At 33.9% G+C, this 18,342-nt stretch overlaps 1 protein-coding gene and 1 pseudogene across 1 annotated transcript in view; both read left to right on the forward strand.

The window, feature by feature from the left end:
- CHSY3 (chondroitin sulfate synthase 3) overlaps positions 1–18,342 on the forward strand; it is a 281,190-nt gene that overhangs the window by 64,844 nt on the left and 198,004 nt on the right. The gene's annotated exons all lie outside the window — the stretch shown is intronic.
- LOC115934866 (uncharacterized) lies at positions 5,235–5,345 on the forward strand (annotated as a pseudogene).

Below are 18,342 nucleotides of genomic sequence, written 5' to 3' on the forward strand. Positions count from 1 at the left end.
GAAATGGGTAGAAAAAATACTTTTCTCCCCGATCTTAAATAGATTTATCTTTAATTCAGTGGCGGAATAATTTTGGTAAGGTTGTCTTAAGTGCCATTTCTACAATAATTGAAGGGTATCCAGAAATAGAAGCTTGAGAAAAATAGTTTACTTTAATTAATGCATTAGGCAGTTTCTTTCTGTTGCATCAAAAAGAAAATAAGGAACTTTTCAACCAAAATACTAGTGAAGCATTATGAACATATTTATTTTTTGAATAAATAAAATGAACTCTGTACTTCTTTCAATTTCTCCAAAATTCCAGGCTATTTCCTGAACTGTGTTCTTGCCGCATGCTGTCCCTGCTTATAAAAGGCCCCCCAAATCTGCAAAGCTGCCTCTTTCTCATTCTTTAGTTCCCCACTTGAAGGAGCTCCTCTCAGATCAGCCTTGCCTGACTACTACATTTAATGTAGATCTCCAAGTCAGCCTTTTGTTTGCTTCTTTCGTAAGACTTACTGAAATTGTTTTATTTGTCTGTTTACTCATTTCTTTTTTGTTTCCCACTGGGCTGTGAGCAACTTGAGATCAGAGAAAATGTTTGTCTTGTAAACATTTGCATCACCAGAGCCTAGCAGAATGCCTGGCACATAGTAGGTACTCAACATCTTTATTTGTTCGACTTTAGGGATGGATAGATGGATGGATGGATGGATGGGCAAATGGGGTGGACAGAGGAACAGATTAAATAGGTAGATAGATAGATAGATAGATAGATAGATAGATAGACAGACAGACAGACAGAAAGTGCTTTTGAGTTGAAAATGTTTACACAGAGAGAGATCTTAAATGAAGGGCTAGCATGGAATAATGCTTACATTTGATCAGTGGTAAGGAATAGATAAAAGTGGAATCTTATATTTATCTAAAGCATTTGAATGTAATAATCAGGCTAGAGAATTTTGTGGATTGGGTTGTTTTTCTGAAATGCTGTATTTCACTTACACTGTTGTGTTTAATTTGATTGATATTGTAGATGCAATTTTCTTTGTGTAACTGCATAATTTTTCTCATACTTATAAAGAAGATATGACTTGTGGGTAAATTTGATTAATAATGCTACCAGCTACTCTAGGCTATAAAACTATTCTACCAGAAGCCATGCTGCAATTTGAATTTGGTAAATGTCCAAACCTGATGATATATGTGATAACATTGGGGAAACATGAGTTACTGTTTATAACTCTAAATTATTATAGTTAAATATCAATGTAAATGTCTCTACTATGCCAGATAAACATAAGGTTATAGCAGGTCTTTTTCATAAAGCTATAATATTAAGGCTTATTATAGTATGTACCTATAAATGTATGCTCAGCACATTCCTTGGTGTTCTATTTAAAAATATGTGAAACTATTTAGAAGAAAATAGTATATTTGCAATTCAAAGGACATGTACTGAACAGGATGAGGAGGTTGAAAGTGACAGGTTTTCAGGATTATTCTGTTATCCCATTTGTAATAAGATGGAAGTAACTCTGCATGTATTTTAATTTTAATAATAATGTAGGGAGTGTACATTTTACATTTGGTATAATTTTATAGTAAAAGATAATAGATATTCAATTAATTAGTCAAAATATAGTAAGTTATTTTAAGACAGATGCTGTTTTAAAGATATGAAATAATAATAATAAATATGAGGTTGGTTTCTAATTTTATTTCCATGCACTAATTTTATTAAAATTAATAAAATAATTTAATCTTTATTTAGCTATGTAATTCTTCAATCATTGGCTAATAAAAGACTTACATCAGAATACTATGTACTGTAAATTTAATTGCTTAGTACATTTTATTACCAGGTGCTGAAGTAGGCAAGTTTTTAAAATTTCTGTCTTCACAGCGACTCTGTAAGTTAGTATCATTACCTCTATTTTACAAATGAGAAAATTGTGACTTAGGAAAATTACTTGTCTAATGCTATATTCTTAAAAAGTTTCAGGGTCAAGTTTACCTATTTTCAAACCCCTAATGTGTTATATGGTATATCACATTGCTTATAAAAAATGGCTTTAGCCTTGTAAAATAATATTCAGAGACATTATTAATGAGGGCTATATTTTTCATTTAGCCAATCAGCAGGCATTTATAGGGAGTGACCAGGCACTGAACTGAGAACTAGAGATAGTCTAAAATTAGACATGAGACTTGTCTCCAAGGACCTTACTGTTGTAAAGTGAGATTGTTGCTGGTGGCTGTAAATTTCTACACATGCTTGGATTCTACTGGGAATTCAGCTATGCTATTTTATACATCTCTTCATCTGCAGCTAATTCAAAAGTGTTGAAGGGCTGCTTCCCCTAGAGCAATTCTAACTGTGCCTTGTTTAACCAACAATGCACTAAATCATTCTATCAAGAGATAGACTTTCCCTTAAGAATCAGATTAGAGTTTTGACTGAATTCAGATAGGTAACTTGATCAAAAAGAACTTCAGTGTTAACTGTTATTTACAGATTAAGTCAAAATTATTTAGAATGACTTAAAAATTATGACATAACCAGTCCCCAAGTTTAAGAACATTACAAATTATCTCCAGATTTTCCACTCTGTCTAAATGGACCTTAGGGTTGCAGAAAGATAAAAGATGAAAAATCATGAGTGAGAAGCGGATGACTTGAAGACCCCTAACAGTTATTCCTGGTATGTTTCCCTTCCCGCTTTCTATTTGTAGTATTCTGGGATGCAGTCATGCAAGCCCAGTTTAGTCCTCTCAGTCACATATAGATATATGTATGTATATGCTACATATGTCTATACATCCTATTATATTTGTACAATCTAAAATTTTTGATGTTAATAGCCTTTTTTTTTCCCCTGAGTAAAAGTCTTAATGTCTGTTTTAGGGACTTTCCAAGAAATCTGCATCATGAAAACAGCTACTGGCCTGATCTCTGCAGTGTGTGTGTGTGTGTGTGTGTGTGTGTGTGTGGTCTGTGTGTGTCTTCATGAATATGGGAAAATGCTCTGCAACTGAACCCTTAAGGTTAACTCCCCCACACCCACTCTCCTACTCACAAAGCTTTCAAAACCAGACCTATAATAGGCAAGAAATGAGTGGGGAAACCATCTTTATTTCTTTTCAAATATCTAATTCTGACATATTGCCATCTTGAGTGCTGTCTGTTGTTGCCTGTGTCTTAGTTTTGTGCCTTGCATCTTCTCATGGCTGTCTTCTCTGTTTCGTAGGCCTATCTTGCCTCCTCTGCTCTTTTCTCCCATGCACTGCCCTGTCCCTTCTTACTTGATCTTTAGCCCACAGATAGAGTCTTGTGATGAGTCAATCATGCTTTTTCATCTCATGGTGAGTCTTATGCCTTGTGTGGCTCTCATATTGTGATTGTAACTCTCTCACATGATGCTCCTGCTCCTCTATCCCCTCAATAACTCTTTCATTAAATTGCTTTTTTGTGAGTTATCTTTTAGCTATGGTGTTTATGAAACCTTTGTGTCATAGATTCTACACTGATAATGTGTTATCAGGAATGTAGTCCTATCAGCCATGATTGTTGATCCACATTATATTATTCAATCCAAGATCATAAGCTTTCCAAAAAGAACATATTATCATTTTATTTCTTCTAATTTAATTACACTTTTTATGAAGAATTTCAGAGAATCTAGAATTCTATCCATAGTCCTAACTTACCCACCTCTAACTACATATTCAAATGAACTGAGAAAATTTTGCCTGTTTTTATGTGTCTGAATTATATTCTTGTATGACTAGCTATTTTATGCATATGAAGTTCTTTATTCATATTCTAATGGATATAAAATGTTTCTTTTTGAATTGTTGCCATTTTTAAAGATAATTAAGTGCAATTCAGTTTCTTCAGAATTTCAAAATGATTATATACATATTTTCTCTCCCTAATACGCCCCACTGTTAAGTATGATTTGTTACAAATTTGCAGTAGTCTATATTGTCATTTTGTGAAATCTCCTTTCCTCAATTTTTACAGGCATTGCCTTGATTAAAGGCCTCATTACCTCTCCTAGAGGAATGATGAGCTGCATCCTCACAGTCCATCCCTTTACCAAGTGATTGTTTCCACAGTAATCTTCTAAAAAAAGTGTATCATTTTGGAGAAGTCACTTTTAGTCTTATAGTTCTTCAGTGTCTTGACAAAACCCAGACTCCATAGCAACATCTGCCCCTGCTTACTTTCTCAATAGAAATTATCCCACTGTTTATAAACCTCAAACTACTTGTGTTTTCTCCTAGAATGACATGCTATTACACAACCTCATGATTTTTCATAAGTTGGCTCCTAGGTCTGCAATGCTCTTGTTCTGTTTGTCAGTCTCTTGTCTCCCCTGCATTCTTAATAGATTGGCCACCTCTGAACTTTCTATAATTGTAAAAATAGCCTATTATCCCAAATAACTGAATATGAAAAGTCATAATTTCATCAAGTCTATTTTGGGGCAAATGAGATTTCTTAGCACATAGCTTATTTCTAATAGCCTGTAATTGTAAGGGATGCCTTTGAGCTGATAAGGCCCTTTACACTGATCTGGTTACATTCCTGCTTGGTCCTCCTGGTGAATCATGTAAAAGGGATGGAATGTGCCAGTCTGGCTGTGCAGATTATCACCATAGAAAGGATAACTCAACTGACCCTTCTGTGGGCTTACCCTGACTTGGTGATACTGTGACCTTTAATATGAGTTAGACCAGTCAGAAGAACAGTAATTCCAACTGGAATATATAAAATGTGTTTATACTCACCCCTACCCCCAGTGCCCTTAATATAGTTTCTCTTGCTAATCTTTGAAGGAAGATCTAAAACACTGGAATTCTTTGTCTCCGCTGAAAATCAAAAATTACCATGGTCGAGAAAAAAAAGCAAAAGCCCCTATGTACTTATAGTTCCTCAAGGCTGTCAAGTGTGGTTGGGTTGCTGGTGCTCTCCACAATTCTAGAGGAACTTCATGGCGCAGTTGTAAGGGCTGGTGCAGAGAATGAGATTCGGGAGCAGAAAGTTGAGCACAGATTTCCTTTACTGAATGTCAAGGTGGGCAGCATAGCACATTGAAAATGTCACAGCTGATTTTACAGATTTCAGGACACCATAGAATGTTTTTATCTGTAGAAAGGATCTAAATTGATTTTTACACGAACATATATTATTTGTGTAAGCTATAGTGTAGAGAAGTAACATTCATCATATTTGAAATCTAAGACTAGTGTTGTATGAAAGGTGAGAAGGTTAGCACTCCCCTTGACAAGGATGGAAGAGGCCCTTGGGCCTGACAACACGCATACGCAAGGACAAAAAACCAAATACCGCATGTTCTCACTGATAGGTGGGAATTGAACAATGAGAACACATGGACACAGGAAGGGGAACATCACATACCAGGGCCTGTTGTGGGGTAAGGGAGGGGGGAAGGATAGCATTAGGAGATATACCTAATGCTAAATGACGAGTTAATGCGTGCAGCACACCAACATGGCACATGTATACATACGTAACAAACCTGCACATTGTGCACATGTACCCTAAAACTTAAAATATAATAAAAAATAAATAAATAAATACAATCTAAGACTATTAGTTTTGTTATCTCGGATACAATTATAGTAGCATCTACTCAGAACTTCAGTTTTCAAACTATATGTAATTATTATTTTAAAATGATTACTTTATAATTTATGACATTACAAAATGACTTATCATTGACTTTCAATTTCTGAAGGAAGTAGCAAGTTGAAGAACACAAAGCATTGAGAGATGACTGTCCTAATTTTTAATGTTAATACAATATTTTAATACAATAATGAATTATTAGTTACTTCATATGTAACAAAAGTATCTCTGGAAATTTGACTAAGATGGTCAAATATAAAACTTAAATAGAAAGTGCTTTACCTAATGTGATTATTTGATTTTTTTAATTTTATAAACCATTTTTGACATATATTACAATATGTAATTCTGTGAATATTCGAATAATATTTGATGTGTTCCATGTATTCAGGATAGTCAAGAACCAAGGTAATGGAAAAATTACTTTTAAGCCATCTTTACCATGGAATTTCTGTTTGGTGATGATGATGGTGACAATGATGGCATCATAGTTATGTATGAAATTTGAACTCATATTATGGACAAGTCAGTCCTCTTAAGTATTTTGTATAGGGTTGTTGCATGGATAAAATGAGATAGTTTATGTGGTAGGAGTCATCATTTTTCTCTTTATATGGGCAAGGAGACTGATGCATGCAGAGTTGAAGTAACTTGTACAGTTCAGTAAGCAGTTGTGTTCAGAGTTTCATCTTAGCTGTTCTGACCACATTCTGTGTTCTTCTGTGTGAAAAATAAATAAAAATAAATAAATAAAAATAAAATAAAACCAGTCTTATTCAAGAAGATCAGCTGTTTTGCTTTCAGTCTACTTGATACAATAGTTGGTTGAAAATGTCTATATCCTTAGATCCCCACAGACCCTACAGATGTGAAAAATGAGTAGTGGAGTTCTCTCAAAGAAGAAATATGTGGTCAGTTAGGACCTAGAATCAGTCTTTGATGAACTGGAAGTTTCCCGGATAGGCAGAAAATTCATAAGGAATCCTAGAACTTGGCCTCAAAGACTATCTATCCATGGCAGTTTAAATAGCTGAATGAACAAAATCTGAGTCCAAAGTGAAGAGCTAAGTTAAAAAGAAACCAGTTAATAAATAGGGATTTGCCCCCCATAACCAATCTCACCTTGGTTTCATAGATAATATCCCAGTAAATGTGCACAGATATTTACTGTAACAGAGTGTCCACCTAAAAATACAGTGGATTGTCTTAGGACGCTAGAATAAAATGTTATAAAAGGGAATGACTGAATGAAGGATATCTGGGAACCTTTCCTTTTCATGAATTTGTATTCCTTTAGGAATATTTAATATAGAACTTCCTGATTGGAAGACTTACATATACCTAAAAAGCTCTTCACATTTAATATTATATACTTTTTAAATGGTGGGATTTTTGGCTGTGTAGGAACTGGCTACTCTGGCATTTTTACTCATGATGAAGAAAACTCTAGTAATCCAAAAAACATTTGTTAAAAAGAGAGTTACATAAAACACATTGTTTTTCTTATGACAGGCTCTGTCTGTCTGGGGGGTGGTTCACTTGAGCAGTTCATAAAATATGTCTAATACTTTGCTTTGTTAAGACAAAGCAACCTTCTTGTTTATTACATATAGAGAAGACATATATATATGATATTACTATGTATAAGATGTTCATTTTTTAAGTTTTGCTTTGTTTATTTCAATACTAGCCTGAAATTTTAATTTAATTGAATGGCTACTATGTAAGGCACTTCCTGCTAGGTGTTTTACATTTTATACCTCGAATCTGAAAAATAACCTTATGGTAGAAATTATTAACCCTTCTTTACTTAGAAGAAAGTCAGAGCTCACATAGTTTTGGGCAAAGGGATGTGTTCCAAAGGTCCAAATGGCATGAAGGCAATCCAAACCTGAATCTCTGTGCCCCAAAGGTCACACACTTTTCATTACATCACACTGGCTCCCAAGGACAAAATGAATCCAAAGATAGGTATTTCAAGGATAGGTATATTTTCAATTACTGATTAGCAGCACAATTATAAAGCATAAGCAATCCTTTAAGAACAATGCTTTATTTGGGAACAGATTACTTGGGACTATCTGTACCTTTGTGAATCCTTGAAAATCACCACTGTGGCAGCTCAAAACAAAGCAGTCTTTTGTACACATAATATATCTGCATTACATAAGTTGAATATATATTTGTCTAATGTCACCCAAAGTTAGCTTATCTGTAAGATGGTTTTTAAGATGTAGGAAGATAATAATTAAAATATGCTCATGATTCATTAAAATATACTTTAAAAGAATGAGATGAGCATAGCATTGAATGAGGTATCCTATTTCAATGGTAATTATTTCCCTTGAGTAAATTAAATAGTCTTTTATTTAGGGGAAAATAAAACAGTAAAAAATATCAAGTTTTATCATGGCCAAGTTTTATCATGGTCAAAATAGTAATGGTGAGATTATCTGTACTACAGTTTTAATTTAAAGTAAATCTTTTAAGCAAACATGTATGGAAATATTAAGTCATTTTCCAGATTTTGACTCGCTCAGTATGACCATTATAAATATAAGAAGTAAAAAAAAAAAAAGAACTAATAGCTTACTTCAGAACAACAACAACAAAAATAAATCATAGATAGATTTCTGAGTGGAGATTTTAACAAAGCAGAACTAAAAGAAATCAATCTGAAACTTTCACCAGATCCCTTCAGCAGTTTTTCTTTCTCAGTTTCTGTTGTGCTTCTTTTTCACAATCTTCTGCCTTTCTAGAAAGTAAATGTGTTAATTAATTACTTATACAGGAAGTTTACAATGCTGTGAATTAAATGTTAACATAATTTATTTTTAGGTATTCCTTTAGTTCTGAGCTTAGAGTACTAATTATTTTGTTGGCATTTTGGTTATATTTTGCTTTTGAAAAAAAGATGGTCAGAATTCGCTTCCAATGACATTTATAAAATAATATTTATGGTATGTCTTTGATTTCAAAACAGTTTTAACTTAAAATATCTAATATAAATGATTCATTTTAGTCATATCTGTTATTTAATATCCAGCATTTTGCCAATACAAATTATGCTAATGAGTTTTTAATAGCTTCATTCATATTTGTCCTTAAGTTGGAGATGTACAAATACATATTTTACATATGTACACATGAGCACTTTAAAATATGTAAATATACAGCTGTTTTGAATGCTCTTACAATTAATATGCAGTTTAACAGAACTTTGAACACCTGCTGCATCTTATGTTCTATATTCCTTACTGTGTGGATACAAAGATGAATTACAAACAGTTCTTGAGATCAAGGACTTTCCAATATATCATATGTATTTTTATGTACAAATCATAATGAAGATAAGCCTATAATGTTGATGGAATGTGTCACTGACAAATGAGTATTTTGCCTTTTCTTTAATAATTTATATAAATTTTCTACAGTGAGTATATATTATCTCAGTTTATCTAAATATGTAAAAGTATTTTAATCTACCCGAAAAAGGAAATATATTTGATAATTTATTTTTCCAGATACTTAGCTTCCCAACTGAAACTGTAATTATTTATTTATACTAAATAATTAAGAAGCCTTAATTAGCATTATACTGTCATTAGAAAAATTGGTACTAATTGGCTGGGCGCAGTGGCTCACGCCTGTAATCCCAGCACTTTGGGAGGCCGAGGCGGGCAGATCACGAGGTCAGGAGATTGAGACCATCCTGGCTAACACGGTGAAACCTCCCTGTCTACTAAAAATACAAAAAAATTAGCCGGGTGTGGTGGTGGGCGCCTGTAGTCCCAGCTACTCAGGAGGCTGAGGCAGGAGAATAGCATGAACCTGGGAGGCAGAGCTTGCAGTGAGCAGAGATCGCGCCCCTGCACTCCAGCCTGGGTGAGAAAGCGAGACTCCGTCTCAAAAAAAAAAAAAAAAGAAAAAGAAAAATTGGTACTAATTTATCAGTAACAGTGTAATTCAGAAGTTAATCTAATGAAGAAAATATTACATTGAAAAGTTAAAATTGTGAGGTTTAAAAAACTGACAAGATTTGTGGCTTTTTATTTACTATTCACTGTATGATATCATAAAGCATTTAAACTTTTCAACTCATAACAAGTGGTGCAATTAGAGATTCTGGCCTTCCTTTTTTTTAAAGACTATTTTTAGAGCAGTTTTTTCTTCACAGCAGAATTGAGATTTCCCGTGTATCTCCGACCTCTGCAGGAGCATAGCCTCCGCATTATCAACATCTCTCAACATAAGGTACATTTGTTACAATCGATGAGCCTAAATGGACATTTCATAATTACCTAAAGTCTATAATTTACCTTAGGGTTCACTCTCAATGTTGTACATTCTGTGGGTCTGAACAAATGTATAATGACATGTATTCATCATTATTGTATTTTACAGAGTACATTATAAATATCCTCTGCACTTGAACTATTCATCCTTTATCCCCTAGTCCCTGGTAACCACTTATCTTTTTACTGTTTCCATAGTTTAGCCTTTTCCAGAATGTTATATAGTTGGAACCAAAAAGTACATAACCTTTTTAGCTTGGTTTTATTCACTTAATAATGTGCATTTAAGATTCTCCTATGTCTTTTAATGGCTTAATAACTCATTTCTTTTAATGATAGATAATATTTCATTTCCCTGATATATACCTCATTTTATCCGTTCACCTAATGAAAGACATCTCAATTGCTTTCAAGTTTTGGCAATTATGAATAAAGCTGCTGTAATCATCATTGTGCAGCTTTTATATGGACATACGTTTTTAACTCCATAGGGTAAATACTACAAAGTGTGATTGCTGGATTGTATGGTAAAAGTATGTTTAGCTTTGTAAAAAATCACCAAACTGTCTTCTTAAGTAGTTATACCATTTTGCACTCATCCCAGCAATAAAGGAGTTTTTGTTGCACCACATCCTTGCAGAATTTAGTGTTATCAGTGATCTGGATTTTGGTATATAGTAGTATCTCATTCTTGTTTTAATTTGTATTTCCTAATGACATATAATGTGGAGTGTATTTTCACATTTGACATTTCATTCACATTCATTTCACATTTCAGATGCTTATTTGCCATCTATCTATCTTCTTTGGTGAAGGGTCTGGTGAGGTCTTTGACCCATTTTTGAATCAAGTTGTTTGTGTTCTTATTGTTGTGTCTGAAGTGTTCTTTGTATATTTTAGGTAACAGTTCTTTATCAAATGTGTCCTTTTCAAATATTTTCTCCCAGTATGTGACTTGTCATCTCATTTTCTTAACATTGCCTTTCACAGAGCATAAGTTTTTAAATTTATCGAAGTCTAGCTTATCAATGATCTCTTTTATTGATTGTGTCTCTAGTGTTGTATCTAAAAGGTCATCACCATACCCAAGGTCGTCTAGGTTTTCTCTTACGTTACCATTTGGGAGTTTTGGAGTTTTGTGTTTTACATGGAATTCTAGGATTCACGTTGAGTTAACTGTGTGAAGAGGATAAGGTCTGTGTCTAGATCCATGTTTTCGTATGTGGATGTCCAGTTTTCTAGTACCATTTGTTGAAAAAACCATAAAACTATGTTTGCTATATTGTACTGCCTTTGCTCCTTAGTCAAAGATCGGCCGGGCGTGGTGGCTCACACCTGTAATCCCAGCACTTTGGGAGGCCGAGGCGGGCGGATTATGAGGTAAGGAGATCGAGACCATCCTGGTTAACACGGTGAAACCCCGTCTCTACTGAAAATAAAAAAAAATAAAAAAAATTAGCCGGGCGTGGTGGCGGGCGCCTGTAGTCCCGGCTACTCTGGAGGCTGAGGCAGGAGAATGGCGTGAACCCGGGGGGCGGAGCTTGCAGTGAGCCGAGATTGCGCCACTGCACTCTGGCCTGGGCGAAAGAGGGAGACTCCGTCTCAAAAAAAAAAAAAAGATCAATCGACTATATTTATGTGGATCTATTTCTGAGCTTTATTTTGTGTTTCATTGATCTGTAATATTTGTCTGTTCTGCTGCCAGTACCACACTGTCTTGATTACTGTAGCTTTATATTAAATTATTTTATTATATTATATTCTGCAACCTTGCTATAATCATTTATTATTTCCAGGATTTTTTCAGTATTTTTGGATTTTCTGCAGATGATCATGTCATCTGCAAATAAGGACAGTTTTATTGCTTTCTTCCAAATCTACATACTTTTTATTTTTTATTATTTTTTATATTTAATTTTGGAAACAGGGCCTCACTTGGACACCCAGGCCAGAGTGCAGAGGTGTGATCATAGTTCACTGCACCCTCGGACTCCTGGGCTCAAGGAATCCTCCCACCTCAGCCTCCTGAGTAGCTGGAATTACAGGTGCAAGCAACATGCCTGGCCAAATCTGTATACTTTTTATTTTCTTGTCTTCTTGTCTTAGCAGAGTCCCGGCATGCTACTGAAAAGCAATGGAGTGAGGGGATATCCTTGCCCTGAGCTTAGTGGGAAAGCTTTGAGTTTCTCATCACAATGTATAATGCTAGATGTGGGTTTTTTTGTAGGTATTCTTTATCAAGTACAGTAAGTCCCCCCCTTTTCCTAGTTTACTGAGAATTTTTATCATGAATGAGTGTTGAATTTCATCAAATGCTTTTTCTGAATTTAATATAAGCATGCAATTATTCTTCTTTAACCTGTTGATGTGCTAGATTACATGAATTGATTTTTTAATGTTGAACCAGCCTTGCATGCCTGAGACAGATATGAATTGGTTGTGGCATACAATTCTTTTTATACATTGTTGACTTTGATTTGCTGGCTTGTCTTTTAATAGGATTTGAGTAACATGCATATTTTTTACTTTGGTAACATGTTTGACACTTGCTGTTAGGTTCTTTATAATAAATATACTATTCATTTATGTGATAGAAATTCAGTCTTCACTGATTCTTGTCCTCACATCTTTCTATATATAAAACTATATTATTCCAATGTAAAAACACACACACACACACACACACAAAAACAACCCATCAATGAACTCTACTCTAAAATGGTTGCCTTGGTTTTCCTTATAATTGCAAATTTTTTTAACATAGGAGAAACAAAAAATTCATTTCCGTTATCCATCTATTCCATGTAAATTTGAACACATCCTTTTATTCATTTTTTTCCCTTTCATGAAAGTGGAATAATATTGTAAGGGCAGTTACATAATTTGATCAAAATTTGTATCTTGAATTGTTAGTTCAGCATATAATTTTCTTTTGTATGATTCAGAACTATGTTTTTTTAAAGGGTAAAGAACAGGTACTATATTTAATACCATATCTTTCATTCAGCTTTCCTAATATATTCTAATAGCCTCATTAAATACAAATATAAATTAAACATTCAATTTCAAAGCTTTAAAATTTATGTTAATTTAATTAAAGAAAGTATCAAAAGCAGCACTCATAGAAGTTATATAAACACTGAGATAAAATTGAGTAGAAGTATATTATTTTAGCTTTTGATTTAAAAATTAAGTTTATTTCACTTGTTAATTATGTTTTTTTATCTAATAGAAAAGGAGAGTGATAGCTACTTAGCAAAGCAGCTTTAAGAGTTACATAAGCGAATATACATAAAAGGCTTAGTAGTACCTTGCATACAGTAATTGCTCAATACATGGTGGTGTTTATTTGTAGTTAATGTTCTTGATAATTTTGTGTTTGGGATTTAATCTTATATTTTATAATTAAGCTAACCAGTTTGTAACTTTCCATGTTGTAGTGAAGCATAATACTTGTTTCAAACAAAAATTGAGTTTCTTAGTTATACTTTGAAAAACACTATGATATATCTACTGTTAAAAAATTATAGTGTAATTGACGATGTTTGTGTATTTTAACTCCTGTCTTTGCTTCACCTCTCTTCACTTCATTTATCAACCCAATAACTATTTCTAGAATAGGGAGATTAAATCTCTACACTTTCAGTGTCTTGTTCAGGTCTCTTTTAGTGCTGTGGCAGTGGTAGTTCTTTAATATTTACACTCACAGAGACAGTGTGATTAGGTCAACACAATTTTTTTCATGGTGTTCTTTGTCCTCCTACATCCATATTTGTCAACATTCCTTATGGTATAAGCAATCAATGTAATACATTACTTATTATGAAATAAAATGTTTATAATGTATTCCATTTTTAGAAGCATTTTTTTCTACTGTGTACACTTAGATTAAGCTTAAATATTCTTTGATCTCTGAAGAAAGTGGAGAAAGAGAGCTCTTCCTTTTCATTCTTCTCTGATGTGGGCCATGAATGATTTAGTTTAACACATATTTATGGAGCACCAACTACATGGCAAGAGAGAGGGTAGATGCTAATGATGGAACTATGAAAACTGCCTTTAGGATGCTCAGGTACATACAAACTCATTTCAGTGTAGTTTATTAAGTATTAAGATCAATGTATGCATAAAATATGAGGGTAATTGAGTGTCAGAGAAGCATTTAATCCAGCTTCCAGGACATGAATTCAGCCCGAAGAACCCATTTTAAGGTAGAATGGTAATTATATGTAGAATTATATCTGAATTATCATGAAATTCTTTGGTCATCAGTAAAGATGCACTTGTGATCATAGTAATTCTCTGAACATTGAACAAAACATCCTAATGCATTTTAGCAAAAAATTTTAATTGTAGGAAACAAGGAGTGTTATCTGATGATTAAGTGGAAATTTCACCAGAAACCTCATATATTTTCATTTTCCAACTTTTAGGTTCAAGAGGTACATGTACAAATTTGTTACATGGGTAAATTGTGTGTTGCAGGAGTTTGATGTATAGATAATTTCATTACCCAGGTAATAAGCATAGTACCCAATAGGTAGTTTTTCAATCCTTACTCTCCTCCCAACCTGTACTCTCAAGTAGGCCTCAATGTCTGTTGTTCCCTTTGTATCCATGTGTACTCAATGTTTAGCTCACACTTATTAGTTAAAACATGTGGTACTTGGTTTTCTATTCCTGTGTTAATTCAGTTTTGATAATGGCTTCCAGCTCCATCCATGTTGCTGCAAAGGATATGATCTCATTCTTTTTTATGGCTGTGTAGTATTCCGTGGTGTATATGTACCACATTTCTTTATCCAGTCCACCATTGATGGGCATATAGGTTGATTCCACATCTTTGCAACAGTCAGCACTGCTATGACATACACATTCATGTGTCTTTATGGTAGAACAATTTAGATTCCTTTGAGTATATGCCCCGCAATGGGATTGCAGGGTCAAATGGTAATTCTATTTTAAGTTCTTTGAGAAATCTCTAAACTGCTTTCCAAAGTGACTGAGCTAATTTACATTACCCCAGAACTGTACTTGTTCCCTTTTCTTTGTAATCTTGTCAGCATATGTTATTTTTTCACTTTTTAATAGTAGCCATTCTGACTGGTGTGAGATAGTATCTCATGGTGGTTTTTATTTGCATATGCCTAATGATTAGAAATATCCAGCATTTTTTCATATGCTTGACAGTTATGTATATGTCTTCTTTGGAGAAGTGCCTTTTCATGTTCTTTGCCCATCTTATAAAGTGGTTGTTTGTTTTTTGCTTGTTGATTTGTTTAAGTTCCTTGGAAGTTGTGGATATTAGACCTTTGAGGAATGCATAATATCCAAATAATTTCTCCCATTCTATAGGCTGTCTATTTATGCTGTTGATAGTTTTGTTTTGGCTATGCAGAAGCTGTTTAGTTTAATTAGGTCCCACTTGTCAATTTTTGGCTTTGTTACAATTGCTGTTATAGTCTTCATCATGAAGTCTTTGCCAGGGCTAGTGCCCCAGATAGTATTTCCTAAGTTTTCTTCTAGAGTTTTTATAGTTTTAGGTTGTACATTTAAGCATTTAATTAATCTTGAGTTGGTTTTTTAAAATATGGTGAAAGCCAAGGGTCTAGTTTTAGTCTTCTGCATATGGCTAGCCAGTCATCCCAGCAACATTTATTGAATAGTGAGTCCTTTCCCCATTGCTTGTTATTGTCAGCTTTGTTGAAGATCAGATGGTTATAGGTGCATAGCTTTATTTCTGGGTTCTCTAACCTGTTCTTTTGGTCTGTGTGTCTGTTTTTATGCCAGTATCAAGTTGTTTTGGTTACTCTAGCATTGTGGTATAGTTTGAAGTCAAGTAGTGTGATGCCTCAAGCTTTGTTTTTTTCACTTAGGATTCCTTTAGCTATTTGGGCTTTTTTTTTTTGGTTCCAAATGAATTTTTGAATTATTTTTTCACATTCTGTGAAGAATATCATTGGTAGTTTGATAGGAATAGCATTGAATCCGTAAATTCCTTTGTGCAGTATGGCCATTTTAACGCTATTGATTCTTTCTATCCATGGGCATAAATGTTTTTCCATTTGTTTGTGTCATCTCTGACTTCTTTGAGCAGTGTTTTGTAATTTGTATTGTACTGATCTTTTACCTCCCTGGTTAGCTCTATTCCTAGATATCTTCTCTTTGTGGCTTTTGTGAATGGGATTGTGGTCTTGATTTGTCTCTCAGCTTGGACATTATTGGTATATAGAAATGATACTGATTTTTGTACATTGATTTTGTATCTTGAAACTTGGCTGAAGTTGTTTATCATATCCAAGAGCCTTTGGGGAAAGACTATGGGATTTTCTAGGTATAGTATCATAGTATCATGTTATCTGCGAAGAGAGATGGTTTGACTTCCCCTCTTCCTATTTGGGTGCCTTTTATTTCTTTCTTTTGCCTAATTGCTCTAGACTTCCAGTACTATGTTGAATAGGAGTCATGAGAATGGGCATCCTTGTCTTGTTCCAGATCTCAATGGGAATGCTCCCAGCTTTTGCCCATTCAGTATGCTGTTGGCTGTGGTTTTGTCATAGATCACTCTTATCATTTTGAGGTATGTACATTCAGTGCCTAGTTTATTGAGGGTTTTTTAACATGAAGGGATGTTGAATTTTAGCTAAAGCCTTTTCTGTATCTATTGAGATGATCATGTGGTTTTTGTTTCAGTTCTGTTTATGTGATGAATCACAACTATTGTTTTGCATATGTTGAACCAACCTTGCATTCCAGGAATAAAGCCTACTTGTATGTGGTGGATTAGCTTTTCGATGTGCTCCTGGATTCTATTTGCAATTACTTGTTGAGGATTTTTGTATCATTGTTCATCTGGGATATTGGCCTAAAGTTTTCCTTTTTCATCATGTTTCTGCCAGGTTTTGCTATCAGAATGATGCTGGCCACATAGAATGATTTAGGGAGGAATCCCTAAATCATTTAAAAATACTAGCCTCCTTAGTTTATTAACATTTTCAACATTATCATAAAAGGTTGCTTTCCTTTATTTTATTTATTTATTTATTTATTGAGACAGGGTCACACTCTGTCACCCAGGCTGGAGTACAGCGGCATGTTCTTGGTTCACTGCAGCCTCCATCTCCCAGGTCCAAACAATTCTCCTGCCCCAGCCACCCAAGTAGCTGGGATTACAGGCATGTGCCACTGCGCCCAGCTAATTTTTGTATTTTTTGTAGAGACAGGGTTTTGCCATCTTTCCCAAGCTGGTCTCGAACTCCTGAGGTTAAGCAATCTGCCTGCCCTGGCCTCCCAAAGTGCTGGGATTATAGGAGTCAGCCAGTGTGTCCAGCCACAAGTTTTCTTGTTGACGACTTTTCTTTGACTAAAAACAGATTGAACGAAGTTGAAAAAGAGATATCAAAAAATTATAGCAATATTTTTGTTAATTTTATAATTTTTTAAATTAACTCAAAATTTTGTTTCATTAAAGTTCCTTTTTCTGTGAAGTTCAGTGGCCATATTAGACCTTGATATTTAGAAAAATGAAAATATTAAAATAGAGAACAGAGAAAACAAAGATTTCATTACTACCCTAGAATTCAGCTTGGTGGTAGAAGGAATTGTGTTCATCAGTTTGTTCATAAAATTCTCTAGGCCATATGGAGAAGATTAAATGTTATGTTATTGGTAGAACTATTTGGAAAATTAGAGAGGACACACTATATAAAAGTAAAACATTTCTCATTTAATTTACAGTACTAGAGAATGCCAAATGCTGTCCTTGTATGAATTAGGTACAAAATGTTTATTATGACAGATTTTTAAACAGAACTTAGGACACATTCTGTGTAATTAATAACAGGAGATGTTTCTTAATTCGTGATATCAACTCCTTTATAAGCATATTTTGGAGATTATCTTTTAATGAAAATATACCATATTTCTAGCATAGATGTAAATCACTCATGTTTAAAGGAATGACTTCTACAGGGTGATATGATCTCATTCGGAGATACTAGAGCTTTGGTACTGTTCTGTAGGTTGGTTTTAGTTCCCTTCAAAACAAGATCACACTGTTAAATTTTATTTCCATAACTTGCTCATATGTGTAACATGGCATATTTCTGTCTTGTATTAGTTGACTATAAATTTAATAAAATAATAGCTGGCCAGTAGAAAAAATAAGCATAAATATCTTGAGAAGAAGCATATTCCATTTGGACTGTTTTGTTTTTTCATACTAAATATGTTGGAAAAGTTTCTGATTTTTCTTGCTGCGGTTGTGGCTCTTAAGTAATTTCTTTTGATTTACCATGAAGATCATATTATGACTGCCTATTTCAAATCATTCTTAAAATCTTTCCGTTTTTCTTGCAGTGTGCCATGATATTTATAAGTATTAAAATTTTTTAGGTACCTGAAATAATC

This window comes from Gorilla gorilla, chromosome 4 (genome assembly GCF_029281585.2).
Source record: "Gorilla gorilla gorilla isolate KB3781 chromosome 4, NHGRI_mGorGor1-v2.1_pri, whole genome shotgun sequence".
Classification (NCBI taxonomy): Eukaryota; Metazoa; Chordata; class Mammalia; order Primates; family Hominidae; genus Gorilla; species Gorilla gorilla.